This window comes from Thermobia domestica, chromosome 1, assembly GCF_964235325.1.
Source record: "Thermobia domestica chromosome 1, izTheDome1.hap1.1, whole genome shotgun sequence".
In the NCBI taxonomy this organism is placed as follows: domain Eukaryota; kingdom Metazoa; phylum Arthropoda; class Insecta; order Zygentoma; family Lepismatidae; genus Thermobia; species Thermobia domestica.
Genome location: NC_137454.1, coordinates 96377961 through 96402011, shown reverse-complemented (window position 1 = coordinate 96402011; position 24051 = coordinate 96377961). Strand labels below are relative to the sequence as shown.

The 24051-nt window shown below is 34.5% G+C and overlaps 1 protein-coding gene across 35 annotated transcripts in view; it reads right to left on the bottom strand.

Annotated features, from left to right (window-relative positions):
• LOC145687471 (uncharacterized) overlaps nucleotides 1-24051 on the bottom strand; it is a 303707-nt gene that overhangs the window by 237537 nt on the left and 42119 nt on the right. The gene's annotated exons all lie outside the window — the stretch shown is intronic.

The window sequence follows — 24051 nt, the reverse complement described above, 5'->3', positions numbered from 1 at the left end:
GAGAAAGTGGAGCACGCGGATCGCAGTGTGCAGAGAAAATTCCATTGTTCCACTCCGATATAGTTCTAACAGTACACAGTACAGTTCTAACTCAGTAATAACAACAATTTTACTAATTTCGTTAATATTCCAATATAGATATTGTCATTTCAGCATCGATATTTCGAATTCTTCAATCGAGCAACCCTCATCAGGAACAAACATCGGTTTGCCATTTTTCGCAGTTCTTTACATGCTTAGTAATAGCAAAATGGTAGAAATTATAAGTTATAAAAGAATGAAAAATTTTATTGATACAAAGTAGTAAATTCAGGCTCCACTTAAAATGGAGGCATCTCTTTCAACAATCAACAAATTACAGATTTATATAAAAAAGTTTCGTGCACGAAACTACTTACAAATACCTGTTTATTTCTCTTTTTTACTGATTTTATCAACGACTTCATTCTTCGATATTTATAATATAGTCTTCTTCACTTGCCAGAAGACATATTTGAACAGACCAGGTTCAGTGTAATCATATCACAATGTCATCCATAATTGTGTATTCAGTCATATCAATGTTCCGTGCTGGCACATTCAGTGATTGTTCTGTATGAAAATATCTTTTATCAAATAAATCTTGTAATAAAGAATTATTTACTAATAGTTGTTTTTCCTTTTTTTGCTGAAATTAATAATGATGTTTTTCCAATCCTCATCTAAATTTCCTTTTTCGGTATTTAATTTTGGATGTTTTGTTTTAAAGTAATATGTCTCTAATACTCTTTTAATTAGAGATGATGCATTATGCAGAACAATGTCATGCTGTACTGTATGTTTGGTTAGTTGGAGGTGCTTACGATAATTCAGAAATGGCTTCTTTGTCCTTTAGGGACTCCCTTACGTGTTCTTTCAACCTAGTACTAACACATTCGTTTTTATCGTTCCCATATACATGTCTTCACCTGAGCAAGAGATTTGATAAATTTTGCTTAATATGTTTCCCTACGAAGTAATTTTTTTATTGACTAAAGCTTTCCAAAATTTCTAGGCTAACCTTTATATTATTATTATTTTCAATTTTTCGAAGATTAAACGATAAACATAAAAATAACGAAAAAAAATTGATATATTTTTGTTTTTGATTTTTCTTTTTTTTTTTTTTTTTACTTATTTGTTTATTTATTCCTTTATTACTATTATTCTCAATACTTCTAGAAATATTGGTTTTTAACGCTGTTATGCCATCACACTGAAACCGTTAGTGAGACCAATATCAGTAATTCTCTTAAATTCTTCTACCAGATCTAATGGCAAAAGTCAAATAAACATATTGATCCAGACATTAGCTTTCATCTGCCATCGATGCCCTGATTTCTTTCGACCAAAGTTTTCTAACACTGTTATTAGATGATAAATCATGACAACCTGTATAGTGCCGTCCAATTAGTAAAAAGTAAGGAACAAATTAGTAACAAGCTGAAAATTGGTACAGATGTTGGGAATGATGTTCTAAACAACATACTAAAAGTCCCCTGAAATCCCAGGTGACCTTCGCCGCCATATTGGAAAATGGGCGCCGGAAGTGTCGAATGAACAATACCCACATAAAAATAGCAATATCTTCGTTATGGTTGAACATAAGGAGATAAACTTAGTGTCGTTTTATAGAACATACGTAACACAATATTTTTTTAAAGAGAAACAATTTTTCAATCCAGCAACCAGGAAAGCGTTCATTGAGTCATCGGTTACATTATGACCATAATGCGGTGCCCCATCTTGTTGCCAATATTGATGAAATCACCCTTCCTTTTCCAACAAAAGTAGCATAAAGTATTTTCAAGCATATCTCCATATTGTGCAGCATCCAGGTTCCATCAATGAAAATAGGTCCAATAGGTCCCATCAATGAAAATAGGTCCAATAGGTCCCATCAATGAAAACAGGTCCAATAAGTTTTTCGCCCCATATTCTACACCACACCATTACCTTACCTGCACCTTGCATTTTTGAAGCAGCTATCTAATTAAGATTTGTATTAGCCCTGTACCGAACATTTTGCCCAATACCGAGAAATCCTACGTGCAACGGTTTTGAAGTTGTGAATGGATTTAGGCTAGAATATGTTTTCATTTAGACTTAAATTTTGTTATGTGTGCAACATTGTATAGACGGGAACCGACTGACTTTTTTTCTTGTAGGTAGGACAGGATGCTAAATCGAGAGGAAAGAATCGAAATCTTTCTTTTCGCTGGAGAACGCGGTTCAGCAATAACATCCGTCTTTAAAGAGCGACATCCTAATCGCTAGCCGGTGACTGACAGTGCTGTAAGAAAACTAATCCGCAAATTCATGGCAAAGGGAAATGTTGATGATTTACCTCGATCAGGACGACCACGAAATGCAACTGATCCAGACACATCAGCAGCTGTGTTGGGTGTATTGGTGAAAAGTCCTACGGAGAGTGTGCGACGTCTATCAAGTAAACATAATAGTTAGTGACAAGTGTTCGAAGAATGTTAAAAAGGAAAAAGTGGCACCCTAAAAACTAAAGTTGAAACAAAAACTGCCAGAGGATGATTTAGATAGACCAATGGAGTTTTGTGAGTAGGCGTTGGCTCAGATAACTCGTAACCGAGTGTTTCCTCATAACATTGTTTCTAGTGATGAGGCAAATTTCTATGTAACAGGTGAGATTAACAACCAAAATATCCGGTACTGGGATAAAAAAATCTTAATTGGATAGATGCATCAAAGATGCAAGATGCAGGCAAGGTAATGGTGTGGTGTGGAATATGGGGCGAAAACTTATTGGACGTGTTTTCATTGATGGGACCTTGGATACTGCACAATATGGAGATATGCTTGAAAACACTTTTATGCCACTTTCGTTGGACGAGGAAGGGTGATTTCATCAATACTGGGAACAAGATGGGGCACCGCGCCATTATGGCCTTAATGTAATCGATGGTTCAATGAACACTGCCAGTTGTTGGGTAGGTCGGCATGGACCAGTTGAGTGGTCAGCAAGGTCTCCCGACCTACCTCCGTTGGATTTCTATCTTTAGGGGGCACTTTAAAGCTGTTGTCTACCAGTGTAAAATTATTGACATTGGCTACCTGAAAAGGAGAATCATTACTGTCTGTGAACAAATATCACCATCTATGTTTCGCAGAGTGCACAAGCACTGTGTCTCAAGGTTAAGGATATGCATAGAACAGAACGGTGGGCATGCTGAACATGTCATGTGATTGTCTCATGTGTTAGCTCTCTCTTTCTCTGGTTATTAAAGAATACGTAATGTGAGATGTTACAAAGCTTGCTTTTTACTTTATCCTTCAATTCGAAACTTCGCACGGTACATTTTACAGCATTTCAAACATAACATATCCCAAATCTATTCACAACTTCAAAATAGTTGTAGGTTTTGGAAAAATAACCTTACCATTGGGTTTCTCTTTGAACGAAGAGGTTTAATATGTCATACGACCATGTTGCCATTTAAAATAAACAAGTTGATTCCAAGATGGCGGAGGACAACCTTAAACGCGTCATAATGTTTCCTCCTTCCATCACCATTGATCCCAATTGGCTTCGGATCGACTGCATTTACATTTCTAAAATATTTAGCCCGGTCCAGATTTTGTATTTCACTTAACAAAATATTATCTTTCAATTACTTCGGACATTTGTACATTTTCCAATATGGCGAACGAAGAAGTTGTGGGATTTTAGTATGTCATTTAAATAATCTTTATCAACAACATCTATGTTAAATTTTAACTTCTTAATATCATCCTTAGTTCAATAAAATTTTAAATAAGTTTGACGGTAGTTTTCGGAATTTTAGAATTTAGAGTTAAATATTCTAAAAGTATGCGTTTTATGAAAAATTGTTTCTCTTTAAAAAATATTGTGTTATGTATGTTCTATAAAACGACACTAAGTTTATCTCTTTATGTTCAACCATAGCGAAGATATTGCTCTTTTTATGTGGGTATTGTTCATTCGACACTTCCGGCGGTCATTTTCCAATATGGCGGCGAAGGTCACCTGGGATTTCAGGGGACTTTTAGTATGTTGTTTAGAACATCATTCCTAACATCTGTACCAATTTTCAGCTTGTTACTAATTTGTTCCTTTCTCCATTAAAATTTGAGCTTCATTCACTGCACTAGTATGAGAAAATACACTAACGGAATTTATTAAATCTGTTGCTCATATGAAAAGAAGTACCGGACAGGCCTGTAGTCGAGGGTTCACGGCGGTACACGTCGTATACTTTCTGCTTACTCTTAATCATTAGAGTGTACCTTCTGCTTCGAAGCTCATACTTCTTACTTTTGTTTAGTTTGTATTTATTTAATCAGGCCATGATTCCAATGATAAAGTGAATATATCACAAGACAAAAGCACACAATTGTTAAATTTAGGATATGGAGATAGATCAATTCCAAGTAGCGTAGTTTTGTTCTGAGACAATATCCTAGCGTTTTGTAGGTCGATGGCTCTAGTATTTCAATTGCTTAAACCTCTGCTTAAGAGAACCAAACCTGTTCGATACTTTTAAACTAAGGTATGAATATTTTCAATAACATGCTAATGTTAATATGTAACTTTGAGCAATACAGAAACTATTAATTGAAAAAAAATTGGCAATTTCCTTGCACATAATTTTCTTACTTTGGCACGTCGGGCGCGATTTTCTCTGTTCCATCTCGGAGTGAGTTGGCTCCTCCACACCTACACCCATTTATGTTATTAATGGTGTGATTTAAGCAAGGAATATCATCAAGAAAATAGCATGAAATGCTTTTAGACTATAAAATATAAATACATCCTTTATATTTAAATTCAATTAATAAATGCACGCTTTGTACAATCCGCGGCAAAAAACCTGCAACATGAGGATGTAAGTTTATTGTGAAACTACGCCTAACAGCACAGGGAATGAACATAACGTCTAAGTGGAACGAATCACGCCAGGATAAACCTCGGCCTCCTCCCGTGCACACTTATTTTGGAGCAAAAGACTTCGTCATTTCACAATAAACTTATATGCTCATGTTGCAGGTTTTTTGCCACGGATTGTACATTCTTAATTAAAAATGCCTTCTATGTCTTTCATGACTATCATAGATGATCACACAACAGTATACTCTCTGAAAATTTTAGGACTAGAGCACCGAGTACCGGTATATAGAAGTGAAAAAGGAATATTAGTATTAGGTTGAAGAAACATATATGGAAGTCCCGAGAGGACAAAGAAACCATTTCTAGATCTAAGCACTTTTATTCAACTGAGCATACAATACACGATATCACTGTTTTGCACAGTGCATCTCCTTTAATTTAAAAAATGTGTTTGAGGTATATTAAATTACGACAAAAAATTCAAAACTAAGACGTGAAAAAGGAAGTTTAAATAGAGATTGAAATATCATTACTAATTTATAGGAGAAAAAAGTAAACAAGTAAATAATTCTGTATTACAGTATTTATTTGATAAAAGAAAATTGTATATAGAATAATTACTAAATATATCAACACCGATAGGATTGTAGTATGGCTACTCTGAACATACATCGATTTAAATGTCTTCTGGAGAGTGATGAGGACTACGTTATAAATATACAAAAGAATACAGTTAAAAAAACTGTAATATACAATAATAATAATAATAATAATAATAATAATAATTATTATTATTATTATTATTATTATTCGTTTGTAGTTAGTGCACTAAATTTATATATAAGCTCCAAGTTTTGTTGATTGTTGAAAGAAAATGCGGATGTCTATATTGTAATTTACCACTTCGAATTGATAAATTTGTCATGTAACTCCTATAATTTTCACTGTGTTGCTTCTACTAGGCATATGAAGTAAACTTATTGCAAAAAATTACTTAAGCCGATGTCTGTTCCTGACGAGGGAAGTCAGATTGAAAGATTCGAAATATCGATGTTGAAATTACAGTGTTTATATTCTTATACTAAGAAGGTTGATAAACTCGTTATTCAAGCAATTTCTACCTTTATGTATTTTACATTTTGCACTACTATGAGCAAGCCTGTTTTCAATGTATTGTCACTTGTCATTTTGTGCGTGTATTGCACCAATTGTATAGAACGAAGAAATAGAACAAGAAAAATATTACAATGAATGTAAGTGCCAACGTTACTTACCTCGATTTCAACTGTGAACTAATTTTCTTCTGTATACTCGATCACCTCTTGAAATGCTAATAAAAAATTTACAATAGCACCCCGACTTTTTTTTTTTTTTTTTTTTTTTTGTCGCAATTATATGACCGAAGTTTTAACAATGAATCGGAAAGAATATAGAACACAAACTACTTACTCGAGCAACAGTGTAAAAAAGAAAACTAAGTCGTGAAAATAACGCTTTCGTTGCATATTGCTATAGAGCATTTACTCATTTTTAACGAACAAATAAATTATCACATTCATGGAAATGTAGTGTCCAATCCACAAATATGTTTACAAAAAAGGAGGAAATATCCTGCAACCGAATTATGGTAAGCCCAATTGTCGTATAAGTAATCTCAGACAATTTCCGACAGTGTCACGTATTTTGTTAGCTACGTGGCGACTAACAAGTACAGTCTTTCAAAGGGTGCAGCGCATGAAAGTAGAATCTGTGTCGGCAAAAGTCCCAAATATTCTAACATTCATGGTATCCTCAAAGTTATTCACTGATGAAAATACAACAGTTCAATTAATTTTATTTAGCTTACCTCATATTTTCTGCCTTCAACACAACAACAAAAACTACACACACAGTCCATTCTGCCATATTGCAGACTATTGAATTTTGCATCAACGACAAAATTCTATGTAGTATCTAACTTCCAATGTAAAATATGGAATAAAATTTTCATTCGATTCGCTGAAGTATAATTGACGCGAATCTGAGTTACATAATTGTTACTTCAGAAAAATAATTTATGCCGAAACATGCTCGATAGGAAAAAATAAACCACTACAAGCACATCACGATACTTTGATGTAAGATTATAGTTCCTTTTTTGTAAGTATAATTATAAAGATAGTTCCGTATTTTCAAGGAAAAATAAGACGGTATTAATGGCTCATCGTTTGATTTGTACTTTACTATTATATTTAAGCGCAATAACTCAATCTTGTAATAAAACAAAGTCCTTAATAATATACAGCAACTAGTTTCGTCTATAGTACATTTCAAATTGGCATTCAGATTTCAATACCTCTTAACATTTATTTGCTAACACGAAAGAACAAGGTAATTTAATAATTTAACGACCGGATACAATTACAAAGAAAGATATATCTTGTATTTGTGCCTGTTTGTAAGGTACCAGAAGATCTTCACTATCCGATGCTATGAAATTCTGTCGCGAGAAAGTCAAGAAACGAAAAAAATCGGATCAGAGTAATGTTAACCCTGCCTAACTAAATTCACTGAAAAGGAAAATTCCCACGTACAGTATACATTTTAAAAGCATATGCTTTAACTAGTAAACTTAAAAAAGAACACATTTGTTGCACAGTTGAGTTTACATTAACATGCGTGCCATACAAATCATTTTCAAACTCCAACAATCCTTGTGAATAAGCATAAGTAACACTTAAAGGAAAACTCAATATAAGACAGTTTTCTCCAATAATTTTAGAATATAAGAATCATTCATCTATATCCCACATTCAACGAATAAAATAAAATTATAAACACCGCAATTAGAACGGTTTTATTCTCCCTTGAATTTAAGTTACGCTTAATTTTTATCACCTGACGTGAAATGATAGAAGATGTAGAAATGTGTATATACGAATAGGCAAGAGCAACTATGTACACGGGATCCAGAACTAGACGAGCGGAACACATAGGTTGGTATTTTTGTTACAGAATTTGTGTTCTATATATTTAATTATTATTTTGAAAAGAAATACTAATACTCTTACTTAATAAAGTATGTATCACTACTTAACATCTTAAAATTTCCAATTATTCTATGAAATACACAAAATATTTACTACATCGTACTCATATTTATCTTATCAATGTATTTTCCATCAACTACTTCAGTTTCATATGCATTGGTTCTCAACGTGGACGATATCGCCCCCGGAGGCGTTCTCGTTCTCGAAGGAGGCACTGGAACAAGAAGGGGCGATCGGGGGACGATAGACTATGTAGAGGACATTTCATAACCTGTTAAGACTTTTTTAAGTATTATTGAAGAAAGAGTATTCTGCATCCATATGCATTTTACAAATTTTTGACAATGGACTGGCAACGTTCCGCAAGAACGTCGAGTGACCGATTTCACAACTATTAAGCTGACGGGGATGGAGTACTTGCTCATCAACTCTTAATTCCTCAAACTCTGATGTCTCATTTCAGTCAGCAACTAGCAGTATTCTGTTCTGTTTGTTCAATTCATTTCTGTTTTGCAGTAAGGCTCTTTACTCACACGAAGAAATAATACATTACTCAGCAGCGCAAATCTATCTTCAACATTAGGGGGGACGGGTAAGACCGTTCCCATAATTTTTTAAAGCGATGTTCAAAATATTTATGAAGTTGAAAAACAATGCTGTGGAGAAGAGGTCTCTTCAACATTGAGACGCGGACAGTGTTGAGGCTTATTCTGGGGGACATCAACTTCATCTCACTTTACTTTGTGGTAATCGGACATTTCTCCCCCCAAAAAACACATTTCAAATCGGGTTATTGAGGGGACATCTCCTCCTCATCCCTCGCGGATTTGCGCCAGTGATTAGGGAAGAAAAGAATGTTTTCTTCCTAACTATCGGAAAATGGTAAAGTAGAGGAGCAGAGTGCTGTGAAGTGAACAAAGGAACAGTATTGTTGAGTGAAATTTCTTGTATTTATCCTCGTATTCCGTAGAATTTTATTAACAATGTGAGTAATTTACAGTGGATTCACAATCGGTTAGTTTTAATGTGTTGTGTGGAGTTTGTACATTTGAAGGATACTAGTCAGCATGTCTCAAAAGAAATGCCGTCAATATTTGAATGAATACTTGAAATATGGATTAATCTCGTCTTTTCACAAAGATGACAGAGGGGATGTACATTTGCAGGAGACATTTTCAAAGGAAGTCATGAAGCTTTCGCGACTGGCAGATCACCTGCTAAGAATCCACTCAGACAAAGAAAATACAACTCTTCCGTTCTTCCAAAATCAGAAGTTAAAATCTGAAAGCCGAAACACTGTGGGGAAACTATTTGGAAAATCTGTACAGAACGCCGAAAAAGGACTCTCCTTATAAAGTGTCTTTATTAGTAGCAAAATGTGGACAACCTCACACTAACAGAGAAACATTAATATTATCCGCATGGATACTAGATTCAGATCTTCGTGCTCTTGAAGTACCAAATTGAATGTTCAATTCTTTTTCAGTAGATACCATAGAAGTTCACCCAAGTTTCAGGACCAACTCGCCGCCTTAAAACAAGACTGTGAAGCCAAGTAACCCTTCAAACAGTCCGGTTATAATGCATGTTTTGGGGTCAAAATACAAAAAATCTATCCTCTCCTGTTCAGGAACTCAAGTTACTTCTTATAGCCTTTCCTCCTACTTACTGAGTGGAGAGGGGTTTCAGTGATGTACGACAAATCCTCACAAAAGTGAGAAACTGAAAATATGTGAAAGCGGTGACTTGCAACTACGGCAAACAAAACTGAAACCAAATATTGTTAAATTGGTTTCAGTCCACCATACCTAAAGTATCCATTAATAAAGTGCGGAAATATCAACATTCCAGAAAAATAATTTTACTGTAATTTGTTACAACTTTAGTTCGTAATTTTACAGGAAATAAGTCAACAGCATCGGATTTTGACAGTGAACACACAGTGTTGTTTTTTATTTTTATTATTTTTTTTATTTTTTATTTATTTATTTTATTATTTTTTCTTTTTTGTTAAGAAATATCATCTACAGTCGATAAAAGGATACCGGGTGTTTCAAAACAACACCGACAACGTTTGGGAGGTGATTCCAAAATAAGACAAAAAGTATAGACCAACCTGGGTGCACAAATAGCTGTTTTCGGAGTTATGGGCTACCGAAAACATAACAAAAAACGAACTTTAAAGGTTCATAGCTCCAATACTATGGGACCTGCCGCAGTCGGGTCAAGCCTTTACATAGGAACTGATATGTGCCCTATCCAAAAATCCATGTTTCAGAATCCTGCGGTACTTCCGCAACAATTTTTATAGAGCTAGTTAGTGAGTACTTCAAATGATATGGTCTTCAAATTTGTGACTTTCCGCTTGCTTTCTGCGACAAGGGGAATAAACTTTTTGCTTTTCTCGAAAAAATATGCTTTCCTCGGTGAAAAATTAATATATGTACTTGCTTCGTCCAAGTCTTACATTCGACCTTGTGCCTTGGTAGATTACGTTAAGGTAGATAACGGGGGCACTCAGGACAATCACATTCACCCAAGGGGCGCTTGGCTCAAAAAGGTTGATAACCACTGACTTAGACAACGATACTACACTAAATGCTTTTTGAAAACGAAAATTCCTTTAAAGATATCAACACTTCAGCATCGCGAAGATTGTAAGTACTATTTTTTTTTTCTATTTTATATAATCGGGTCTCCAGCAGACTAGACTATGTATGTGATGATTTGGTCACCAATTGTTCCAATTAATGTTCAAATAGGAGATTAATTAAGAAGCATATTCACTAAAGCTCTAATTTTAGTGTCTTCATGTTAAAGTGCCAATCATAGTTCCAAATGCAAAACAAGATCCATGCAAGTTTATATTCGAACAGCAGAAATAATGACATTCTCACTGTTTGATAATTCTACGTTTCAAACAACTTCTTGTCATATAGAATTACACAGATTAAAATGATTTGTGAATTTTAACAATCCTGTGCAGTCTATGTCGTCAAAAACTGTCGGCCTTATCGTAGATCTAACTTGTATGCACTCTACAGTACTGCACAAAACTTTCCAGCATCCTCCTCCTAAACCAATATTTCAAATAACTGAATTTTCTGGATCAGAAAATATTTTTGACATATTAGGGTGTCTTATAATAGTCAATTTCAAGAGTTCACTAAATTCTACCTCTGCTCTTTGTGATATCAGGATATTTTTGTGTTTCAGTAAATTTAACGTTTTTGCAGTTTTAGAATGAAACTTGATCCTCACATGCTTGTCCAAGAATTCGAGTGTGACTTAAATTTTTTACTACACGTCATTTTCATTGGAAAAATACGTTGCTCAAATTAGTAGACAGACAACAAATGAAAATTTCTTTTATCCTAGTATTTTTATATACTTTTGTTAATTACCTACATAATGACACGTCAATATCAGGTATAATGTTAATAGTGGTGTATATATATATATATATAAAATCAAAGAACAATTAAAAGGTAGCATTATTTCAAGCTTTTTTGACAGTCGAAGTACTAAATAAGAGATCTGTTACAAAGAAGGTTCCAAACAACGGTAACTAAAGAAAGGAAAAAAAGCCTAAAATTTTAGGTTCCTTTCCTTGGTAAGTAGGCATTGCGATCAATAATGAAATATGCTTATGAACATCACAATTAAGGATTGCAAACTCACGTATGTGACATCAAAGGTTCAACTACGTAAGTTGGTCAGCTTAAGTTTTATTGCTAGTACACTGAACAGCGAAATACATTTCAAATTATGAAAGAATCAAACGGTTAAATAATAAAAAAAGTAAAGTCCCATCACTGCCATAGGCTCTACCATCACTAGATTTTATTGAAACTGAAAACGGCACTGATCGATTAGGGAAGTTGGTTTAGAAGAAAACAAATTACCTCTGATTTAAAAGAAAGACTAGTTGCTTGAGGAATAATAGTTTATGCAAAATACTAATGGGACAATCGCCAAGACAGTGAGCGTTTGATTTAATTTAAGGAAAGTTTTGCTTGTATGCAAAGCATTAAAAGTATATAGCAACCTAATTTCATGTGCGCTTCACAGAGGAGAATGTGCTTTAGTATAAAATGGATTTGTATATAATGAAAAAAAGTCATTTTACGTTCTGGCTTGTGACTGAATAAACCTCTTCATATAATTTACCTTTTTTAAAAAAATTCATTTCAGGAAAGTGTATATATACGGAATGCATCATGAATTACTAATGCTTAATACAGAAATAATATACGGCTAAAAATATTTAATCAAAATAAAATAAATTAGATACACACTTCAACAAACTCTTAAAATGAATAACACATCGCAATACTTTTTTACCTCAAGGAATTTTTAGTATTAAAAAAATCTGAAACTGTGCAATGAATGTTCGTTAAATACAGTACATTATTGTATACTACTGGGAAAACAATCATACCAGAACATTTAAAATTGTTTCAAACATTGTGATGTTTAATTAGTTTCCCTAATATCCTCATAATTCCTAAATTTTCGTAACTAGAACAATAATAGTACTTTAGTAATTAGAGTATAGATGTTTGTTACCAAGAGAAATTATGTAAACATTCCAATTTTATTTTACAGATTTCACAGCCAAAACAAAACAGAACACTATCTTATTAGCATGTTTACCGAAATAATGTTAAGCGGCAATATCCTGCTCTATAAACTACAAGCTATCTTTTTCCTGACTAATTTCAATTTGATTTCGACATGCAACGATCGGCTCTTCAACAAGAAATAGATTTTAAACTAATCAACAACAATGCGCATAAAAGTGTTAAAACATATTCGACAACTGCTCTGCAGTTACCAAATATTAAAGGTTTAATAAAACACACATTCATCAATTTTCAATTCCTCTAACTGCGTACCGAAATGGTTACGTATATTTACTATTCTTATTGAAACGAAAGAATAAAATCTGGAACAGAGAACCTATAGCTGGAATAATATTCTAGCAATTCTACGTTCAGAACAAATTAAAAGAACTTCATTATAAAGAAGCCTTATATCACTAGTTTTATTTAATGCAAATGTATTTTTTTGTGATTAACAAGTTTGTTTATTATTCTTTGGAATTCACATAGTCAATAACAGAAAATACTGATTTTTTTGAAATAAGGAGTGATTGTACCGAAACTTCTAAAATGAGTTAACAGATGACTACTGAATTTCCTTTATAACCATTTTTCTGTTAATGCATTGGACTACATACCACAGAGACTAGTTGCTCTTGGAATTCTTAGCCTCTTTAAGACATTCACACCGAAACTAACAAATAACAACTTTTTAAAAAATAATTAATTCAAAATACTTACATGGTAGGAAAGTAGAACTAGCTGGACATGCTTCTTGAAGGTTCTTCTTTATCCTTGTCACATAAGAGATGAATACACTAACCGTATCATACCGAGGTAAGAATAACGTTCCTCCCAACATATTATATATTCCAATATATTCCTTTTCCGACTCAACCAATTCATTAATTTGTTAACAAATTGGAAATGTACTTTCCGAAATACAGTTTCACTAAGTGTGACGTAACTTTTTTTCCTTCTTAGGTATTCAGAAAGTTCATTCACATGTACCAAGCCATGACAGTAATTAGCAGAGACCAATAAGCCAAAGAGACTAGTACACCTTCATCCACCAAGATACCCAAGAACTAGGCAATTCCAACACTAAACACCCGCATTGTGCATCTGAATAGTAATTGCACTACATATCTACTCAATTCATTTAACCCACATCACGTTGTATCATTTAGCTGTACTCAATATTATAAGTTGTACATACATTAAAACATGAGAATTTAACAAATCTTCAATAATAACTATACAAACACACACATATAAACATAGTATAGCTGAAGTTTCCCAAAGTAACTACTGTACATAATCTATATACATATTAATAGCATATGCTTTAAATTCAGAGTATTTTGATAAGTGTTCAACAAACAACGTTCTGTATCTGCTAGATACTGATAATAGACTTCTGTAATTTATACTCTTGTTGCAAACAAAATTACTGGAACTGCTGAGTCAAAAACTAATATTTTGAATGATAGATACAGAACTTTGTCGGATGATCAAAAATTCTAATCTACAACATGCACAGATCAGTCAAGTTCAACAAGCATGTTATTTGTAACTTTCATCCCAAGAAAAGGGCAAAAAGGGGGAATATATATAATTTTTCGCGTCTCTAACGTATTTTTCAGTAACATTTATTCCTAATAATAATACCGAGACTCACACGTCATGTAAAGTGCAGTTAACGAAACACGCTCCTATGATTTAGAAATATTCATTTTCAGTTATTCTGAAGTAATGTAATTCACTATTACATTTCATAAAAAAATATATAATATAATCTTACAAGATAGCAACAATTAAACATCACGTGTACGTACATCAATTATGTTAAATTTTCTTCCGTCTGCCGGAAATTGCAAGCTACGACAAATAATCGGTACCATTATGTTTCACTTAAAATGTAGATCATACGCACTGCAGATCCCCATTTAACATAAAATAAAGTTTTTCCATAGCATAAGGGTTTCAAATTGTCAATTTGATTGTTTTGCGTTTTAGTAAACAAAAATAAATATATAAATAATAGTAATAAATGTATTTGCGAATGTTGGGTTGTTGCTGTTTTCTATTTAAACAGTTTTTAATCTAGGTGCATGCACTGAAAACAAAGCAAGGGACATTATATACACTAAAGTGCGTCGTTTCTTGATGACTATAAAAGGTGCTTATAATAACAGCAAGTCTGCGTTGTACACAAAAGTTAGAAGCTTATAGAAAGCACTGTGAACATGCACTTTGAAGCAAACTGTTTAGACCTATTACGGAAGAACTTCATGCTCAGCTTAATGTTGAACTACACATAAATATTATGAAAATATCCCATTAACCTGAACCTTTTACTGTGTCCTACATCAACAACACAAAATACGAACAAGCCGTTTTTGGTACCATATGAATATCTACTATTAACACATTACAACTATATAGAATTTTAAATAATTTAGATCCCGGTGCTTCTGTAGGTAAACGCCCTTCTCTCTCTGCATATTTGATCCCCTCAGTAAGCTTGTATTGGGCCCAGACTCTAAATACGGCTGGTTGATGGAACAACATCGTATGTATGAAGTTCTCGCACCACGTCCCATTCTTGTGTTTTTATCAATTCAGTATTCACTTGCCATTTCTCCTATTATACCTCTCCCGAAATCATAAATTTGAAATTTAAAACTGGATTACGAAGCATAAATTAGTACTGTTTAAATTTTCAAATAACATTTTCCCAGAAATTAGTCAATTTTTAATCTTTAACATACATTCCATCCTTTCCCAATAACAAGCCTAGTAGATGAAAGCAGTTTTACATTCAGAAGTTTAGGGTTTTATAAACATCAAGAAACTTTTAATTAGTTATAAATTAATATCAGCTGTTTCTTGTGCAGCTTCATAGATTTTCAAATATTCATTACATGTATTTCAGATTCAAGACAGTTTAACCAGCTTCATTGGTATTCACATACAGCAGTATCTGAATTAATTCTCCGCCATGATCAATTTATCGTTGTTAAAAGCAATGTTCAATTAAAATTACAGCCATTAAGCAAATTTTTAAATATGTGGGAAGCAAATATATATAATAATCACCATTCACAACATACACGTTGAATTTAATCTGTCCATAGTATCTCACTTAGAACAAAGAGCTCTAATATATTGTACTAAGAGAAGTTACAATAACAGTACCTGGATGTTATGGTAAATATTCCAGGCACCCTGGTGTATTACGAGAGAAAAATGGAACAAATGAGGGAGGCTTCCCAGTACAGCGAGAAAGTTAACATCTTACTGGAAAATTCGATGTAAACAGCTCAACTTCTCTGAACAATTACTAAAACGATAAAAATTTGTACTCAACATTCTGCATCAAAATGAACAACGAAGGTGAGTTTAACATTTGGCAACGAGGTAACCATTCAATCTTATGGGTATAAGTACCGTCGTAATGTCCACAAGCGGTCATTAGTAAATCTCTATGCTACATTCGAACATTCGCTAAAAATTAACTTGCAGACGGAATTCACTCTAGTTAAGAAGCATCCTACATTTCTACACTGATGATGTTGAGTATCTAAGCAATGATATCCAGCTTCGTTGAATTGGCCGTGTTTCGGCTCATAACAGAAAAAAATAGCACGATAGACACAAAGGTCACCAGACTTTTAATCAGTATTACTTCTCTTGGGGTTATGTGAAGAACTAAATCTACGCATTAACTTTTTCACAAGAACTCTAGGATCTGCGACAGTGCATAATAGTTGTCAGTCATCCCTAGAACTAACTCAAATTTGATGTCGGTAAGGGCCAAAAAGTAAATAGCATGAAGTGTGCCGTGTACCCAAAGATGGACATATTGGTCATTTATAAGTTGTGGAAACAATTATTCGTCATGTCGTAATTCGTTTTATTTCCATAAATTACAAATAAATATTTTGGTCACTCTTTTAATTATAAATGACCCTTTTAAATTGTATACTTTCGAACATATATAGGAGTCCTCTTCGTGTGTGTATCATCAACAGGAACAAATCAGTTTACCAAAAAGGTAACCTGAATATATGTTCTACGTTCATATGGAATAGTTTCTATGTTCTTATGGAATTCACAAAATACAACTCAATTGTACTGGAAAAAACTATTTAGAAAGAATATTCCAGCTGGTTTATAAGGAATTTTTTCTTTAGCTGCTTACGTGAGTGAATTATATGGTTATAAATTCACAGGCTTCTTCAATGCTTCTTTATAAGAAAAAAGGATTGCCTACTCTAGTCCATGAAATTTCAGTTTGTTGTTCCGAAACTTGTTTTCTGACATACCATGAATCCGTAATTTAAAAAATATCTGCATAAATAACTGATAATTCTCTATTTATATTATCAACTTCTATAATTCGGCAGATCAAATTTCCTAATTTAGTGTCAAACTCTTTTAACAACCTAGCTTTAATCTCATGATTCTTAGTTACGTACGTATAGACCAAAATTACATACAACATTGTTTGTATTTAGATCGATTAAGTTTTTCTTTTTAATGCGGAAATAAAACCCTGAATGGTGCCTATTCTTAATAACTGCCAGAGAAATCTGGTTAAAGTAAAGCACGAGGAGGTACGAATACAGAAAACTGATAGTTTAGGCTCACCCAAGGAAATTAAGGTTTGAGTCATTCCAGTCGAATGATTAGATTTTTCTGTGAAATGGAATTTCTATTTTTACGTCCCACAACTCACAACGATGTCTTGCACGTTAAAGCAGATGGATGATTAATGTAAATGAAAGACTATGCAAGAACTGCTGAAATAATGAGGGACGAAACTGGAAAACTACAAAACTTAAGGACAAGTTGTCTACCACAAACTCACAAGACCTGGAATCGAAGCAAGGACCGACCCCTTGCACTACCACTGAGCCTCTCCACCAGAGTTTTTTTTTATTCCTTACAAAGCATATCGATTACGTTTGAGAGACCATATTCATAAATATCAACAAAATATTTGGAGCGTGTGGAGGGAAAATATATTTGTTCAACACCCAATACGACTAATAAAGGCGTACTGACGAACGAGTACGAAGACAGTGTGCAGTGATTACAAAACTAGACCGGAAAAGTGAAAACTTTCATAGACTATAATTGAATGACTACGAAAGATTGTCATAAGGGGTCCCTGAGTCAATCCCAGCTCGCACCAAGTGAGCTTTGTGGTGGACAAACACCGTGTGCGTTGGTTTTCTCGGGGTTCTCCCGTTTCCTCCCATTTTCTTTCAGCATTATCTAACCGTCAAAATCTCCCTTATCCTCGGGGAGGCTGCGGCGGCTCAGTGGTAGAGCATTCACCTCTGGTGCATGAGGTCCTTGGTTAGATCCCAGGTCACGCCAAGTGAACTTTGTGCTAGACAAACACCGTGTGTGTGGATTTTCTCGGGGTTCTCCCGTTTTCTCCCACTTTCTTCATTCCATCATTCGATTCATTTCTCATCATCACCGTCTCCTTTAGCCTAGCCGGCATAAGCATGTGACGTAAAACTTTCGATTTCATGTGATTTCATTTCAATTTCCTTATCCTCGGGGCATAATCGTGGGACGTTAAATTCACAAAAAATTAAGAATGACTGTCATGTGCACACTGGAACAAAGTGGCAACGATATTCACGTATCAGATCAGCTGCACACTCAGATAATGTTAGCTGAGGAGTAGAAATAACCCCAACCACGATTCTGTACAGCGTGCTTTCCATTTCTTTAAGTCCAAGTTTTACGTACCATGATTCTGGTCGGAGGCTACAGAAGACTAAGTTCATGTCAATGAATGAAATGGTGGAACGAAGAAATGGAAAAACTCCGAAGAAACTGACAAACCTGGTATTTCTTCACCACAAAGCCCACTTGACGTGAGCTGGTACTAACCCAGGGACTCACGCACAAGAGATGAGTGCTCTATTACTGATCCACCGCGATTCCACGAACTTGTTTTAATCCAAATGATGATTACATATCTAAAACCGCTTTAACGGTACGCCTTGCTGGCAATCACTTGGTTCTTCTATCAGAGTAATTCTTCAGAGATTCAACATATATAACGAAACATGGTATGCCAAAACAAAATCAATTCCAATATTCAGCGAACTTAAATACTGCCAGGAATGTGGAAGTGATGCTTGTGTTGTGTAGGAACGAGTACTATCTTGCACATCTTGAAAGCCACACATTAGATACCATCATACCAGCAACATTTTCAAACACGCGCGCAGTCACAAAGCTACTCTGACGGAGCTGACAGCATATTGAGCACGAAGTACCTTAAATATTTGCCAGATATGAGCCACTGATGGATTTTTACCTGCAAACTAAAGGGAGCACTACGAAGAAACAATTTTCATAAAACGAGGTGCCATCCTCAGAACAGTAGGATGCTCTTCCCTTATGCCAACAACTACAGAACTGATACAGTGTACTGCGTCTTTCAAAGTAGAGTACGAAGTGATAAAGATGGCATGGCGATTATATTGATTATATTATATATATATATTTGCTGGTTCTAGAATAAATATTTTTATCAGTTTGTTGTTACTACTCTCCCTCAAACTTCGTAAAAATGCTTTTAGCTGAAGGAAGCTGATATGGTCTGTATTATCAGTAAACAATAAAGATCAATGAACAGAATGATTAATTCATTTCAGTTCTGAAGACACTGCATACACAAATGTTGCATATAAAGATTTTATAAATTTAGTATTTATGTGGTCACAGAGAAATATATACCGATTAATTCAGAAAATAACTAGAACAATGTTAGTTACAGCACAAATGTAACCTAACATGCAATGGTATCTGACATAACGAGTGTTTCTTCGAATCTATAAACATGCACCAATTTGTGAGCAAGTACTCGACTACCAAGCATAATAAAATCTGTAGGTGAGAGTAATTTTGCGTAACTGTGTACACGAAAACTTTCTTCATAACGACTAATTATACTTTTCTTAGGGAGTAAAATCTTACTCTTCCTTTTATCGGTTTATTTATTTATTTATTGTGCCCACTTATTTCAGATTCAAGAGGATGCCACTGCTTTCAGTGTCATATCAATATTCACTGTTATCTCTACGCATAAATCCGAGTTAATTGTTTTTATATTTTGGAGTGTTGAAAGAGGAATTTCAGTTAACTTACATGGAAAAATTAAATTTTGGATAAGAGACTTTCAATTTCGGGGAAAAATTATTTTCGCAAGTTGAGGTACCCTTATGTAACTAATCTGAGAAAAAAAAAAAAATAAAATATCCACCTATCAACCGTTAAATACCTAGGTATGCACATTGAAAGGAAAAAATACGACGACTCTACTATTTATACATATAGCATTTTCCTCTAATAGAAATAGAATAAAATAAATGCGGAAACTTGTTATTCAGACAAGTTGCCCTGAACTCAATTCGAATTAAATGAACATGTCATAGTCACAATATGAGGCAGCATTGTTAGCATTATGTTATACATAGCTCGTATATAGTCAAATTATAGAAGCTGGATATCTATGGTTTCTTCGACGACTGTTCAAACTTTCTGAGATGTAAACGGAAAGGGTTTGAGCTTACATAATAGAATACGCACCGAGTTTTGCTCGGTTTCACAATATAAAATAAAGAGGAGTGTAAGACAAAGGCAGTGGCGATTTTAGCGAGTAGGCCAGGTAGGCACGGGCCTACCCAAAATTTTTGAAAAATGTTTAAAAACACTAAAAGATACAATAAAGAGTAAATATATTTTCTACTTTTTATATTAATGGTAAATAATTACTTAATAAACAGCACCAACCACTACTGTAAAAGTAATTTCCTATTGCCATTAATTAATCAAATGTGCAAATGTATCCATACGTGAGGGAGCGGGCCTACCCAAAATTAAAATCCTAAAGCCGCCCCTGGACAAAGGAGTACTTAACTTATCCTAAAGCCGCCCCTGGACAAAAGAGTACTTAACTTCAACGGTTCAACTTAGTTCAAGAAACAAGAGACAATTTTTGGGAAGGGGGAGCTGAGTTTCACATAATGCTTTTCACCCATCAATGTAGAAACCATTGAAGCTACGTTAATCCACGAAAAAACACACGTATTTCTGTAAAGATACTAGCATTCATGTTTGAAAATCACGTAAGCGCGAGAGAGAGTGTGTGAATATATATATATATTAAAGATCATTGAAGATGTCTTTACTGAGTAATTTTGCTCAGTATGTCTGTCTTTTGAGCGTTAACTTAACAAAATCGTTGAAAGCAAGTCACACCAAGAAGCTATTTTGCAACTGTGTACGGTTGTTTTGAAACATTGCATCTAGTTTAGCGTACACGCAAAATTACTACTTATTGTAAATGCGACTTTCCTTAATTATATACTTCGTGATCTTCAATTAATGTTAATTATTCAAATTCTTAAGTTGTTGGAAAATTTCCCTCAGAAAATGAAAACGCCCGAAAATGGAAAAATCTATAAATTTTCATTTTTACATACATACATAAATATACATTTTCCCCTAAAATTTGATCCAATAGACAATTTTCTGGAAGCAAAGAAGCAAAAGTCATATTTATATGAGACTTACGACTAAGTAGTAGAATGGAAAAATCGAAATAAATTTAAAATAAAGTTCAGTAAGACCTATGGATTTGACTAGTTTAGAATGTGCTTTACGTGGATTCAGCCTCAACATAAAACTATTTCACACTGATTGCATGATTATATAGTGAAATATCATTACCTAACTTCTGCCATATGAAGGTGTAATTGTAATACATTATTTTCGTAGTAAGTAGCAAAAAGATTACAACTGAGACCTAGCGACCGCAATACACACTACTACTTCTGCAATCTTGTAAGAAAATAACAATAATAAAAATAAAAAACTATATACTAGAATGGAACACGTTAATGCTTGTTGCACTTACTGACAATATGTTAGCTGACTGCTATGGTGCTGCATTTTTTATTCGAAAAATACTTATGCATTCTAACATAAATTAGACACTTGGGACAATGATAGGTATCTATTTATCTTCGCCTTGAATACATACACTTGTGGCAATCAGATGACAGAATACCTTGTAAAATATGTAAGAAAGATACGATACTTCAGCATTCTCTCCCCTCCCCCTCACTCCGTCCTGACTTTTCTCTCAAAACTTATAATTGATGTTTACTTCTTCTGGAACACACTCGGCATTCCTTTTTGCGAACATTCTCTTGTGTACTCCAGATTATACAAACGATATGACCTTTTTAGCACAAGTTCAGAGATCTTCTTAGATGTTAGAAGTAACCAAAAGGTAGATACACGAACACTTACAAATCCAGTATAATTAAGAACATTCATATCCGAAGTCGGATTCGAATCCACGGGCATTTCACGTTGTGATTGCCAGCCTTAATTTCCTAAATTTCCTATGTACAATACGAAGGATCTATTTTACTTTTAAAAAAATGGATGAAAAAAACAGAGTACAATGCACAACATAAAACATCTCCAGAAAATCTGCGATTAATCATCGCATTCGTTTTATATATATAAACTTTCGAGGAGACGTAAATCTTATTACATGAATGTTGGGTTAGCAAAAACAATGATTCTGTTTAAACCATTTCTTTTATATAGATACAATTTATATAGATTATATAAGTTTGTTTACAACTGAGATCATTCTACCAAATTATACACATTATTAAAATAAATGAACAATTTCAGAAGACCACGGAATACAGACCTGATCGAGTTTAAGTTAATTCAGTTCGAAATTCAGCGACTCAATTTAATTTGCATATCAATAAAAGAATTAATAAAAATACGAATTATTTGAGTTCACTCTTGCTCTGAACCCTGCATCCATATGCAGCAACTACTTTTGATTTCAATAGATCACATATATTAAAAACCCAGAAAACATGAATATAAGAAAAGATCTTCTAGATGGTTTGAAATTTATCGAAAGTCACCATGAAGTTCACAAAATTTATGGATTTTTGCATTTAATTTTTTTTTTAAACCAACTGGTGTTGTGAAAGAAGAAAAAACAACCCTGGATAAATGCAACACAAAGTTCAAAATCGCAGTTAAATTAGTAGTCTTCTTTTACAAAACTGGCAAACTACGTTCTTTTAAATACGATTACACCTCATGCTTTGATTATATTTAACACTACACATTTGTACGCAACATAAAAAAGTGTTACAAAAGAAAAGTCTAATATAATATTACCTACGAATAAGGGCTATAAGAAAGAATACAGAGGTTGATTCATTTATATTGAGCCGAAGTCAATGTGCAACTGTACCATGCATTCGGAGCCCATCGCCGTGAGACTGTCCCAAGGCAAGTAGCTCGTTAGTCACAGAGGCAGGGTCGAGTTTGGTCTGATACCGCCGAGACTGAACAGATTCTGGGAGAGGTTCATTTTGTGGTCCTTTCCAACGCTAAGTTCATAGTGTCATACATCGTAGAAATGTGTGAAGTGCGTAATTTTCGTTTAGGTCGTGTCACTGTGAATCGTATTATACGGAAACATGAGACACACAACCCTGGGCCCACCACATTCACGCGAGCAGCTAGAACCCGGCCTCCCGTGAAGAGGAAACCGCCGCTATTGTGTGTGATTCGGCGTAGTGCGACCTCCAAAGATCTCCCCTCACACACTGTGTGATGGCATGCAAATGCCACACATCGCAGGCAACAATCAACCGCTTCATTCACAGGAATTTAATGCCTCACGGTCGTTGGTAAGAGCAGCGTGCACACCCTGAAACCGAGTGATGTGGCTGAGCGAAAAACTAACTGCAGGAGGCTGTATGAACATCACCTTGCAGGTGATCGGTGGAAGTTTGCTGTTACCCTTGATGAGGCATGGATTTACATCACAAATTGTAGTAAAGTTCGAGCCCTCACATACAGACATGTTGACGCCATAAGCCGAAGCACGTTTTCCCGCCAATTTGCAGTTTTTTAAAAAGAATTCACAAGTAGGGCCAGTTTCTCGTAGAGGGGCAAACTGTGTCTCCCAAAGGTGGAACAAAACGTCAAAATTGATGCTGTGTACTACCAGACTCATGTTCTGACTGAAATGTACCAATATGAAATTCCAGCACTGTACGAACAAGACGTGAACCAGATTGAATTGCACCAAGACAAGGCATCTAGCCACACGGCGAAAACATCACTGGAATCCTATCGTTGTATGGAACAGGAAACTGGAATTTCGGCAATTTCCTTCTTTGACATCCTTAGACTTTGTATGTGCCTTCTCCGGTTACGTCTCATCATCACTGAATTATATTATTAGTATAATTAATAGATCCAGTAAGAATAGGGAGGAGTCAAGATTCCAGATCCCAGCCCAATGGAGTATTCTGCTTTCGGACTCCTTAAGCGGCGCCTGTCCCATCGTCGAGTCCGCACAATCTCCGGCCTGTGGAACACCTATAACGAGGAGTGGGATGCAATACCCATGATCCAGCTGCAT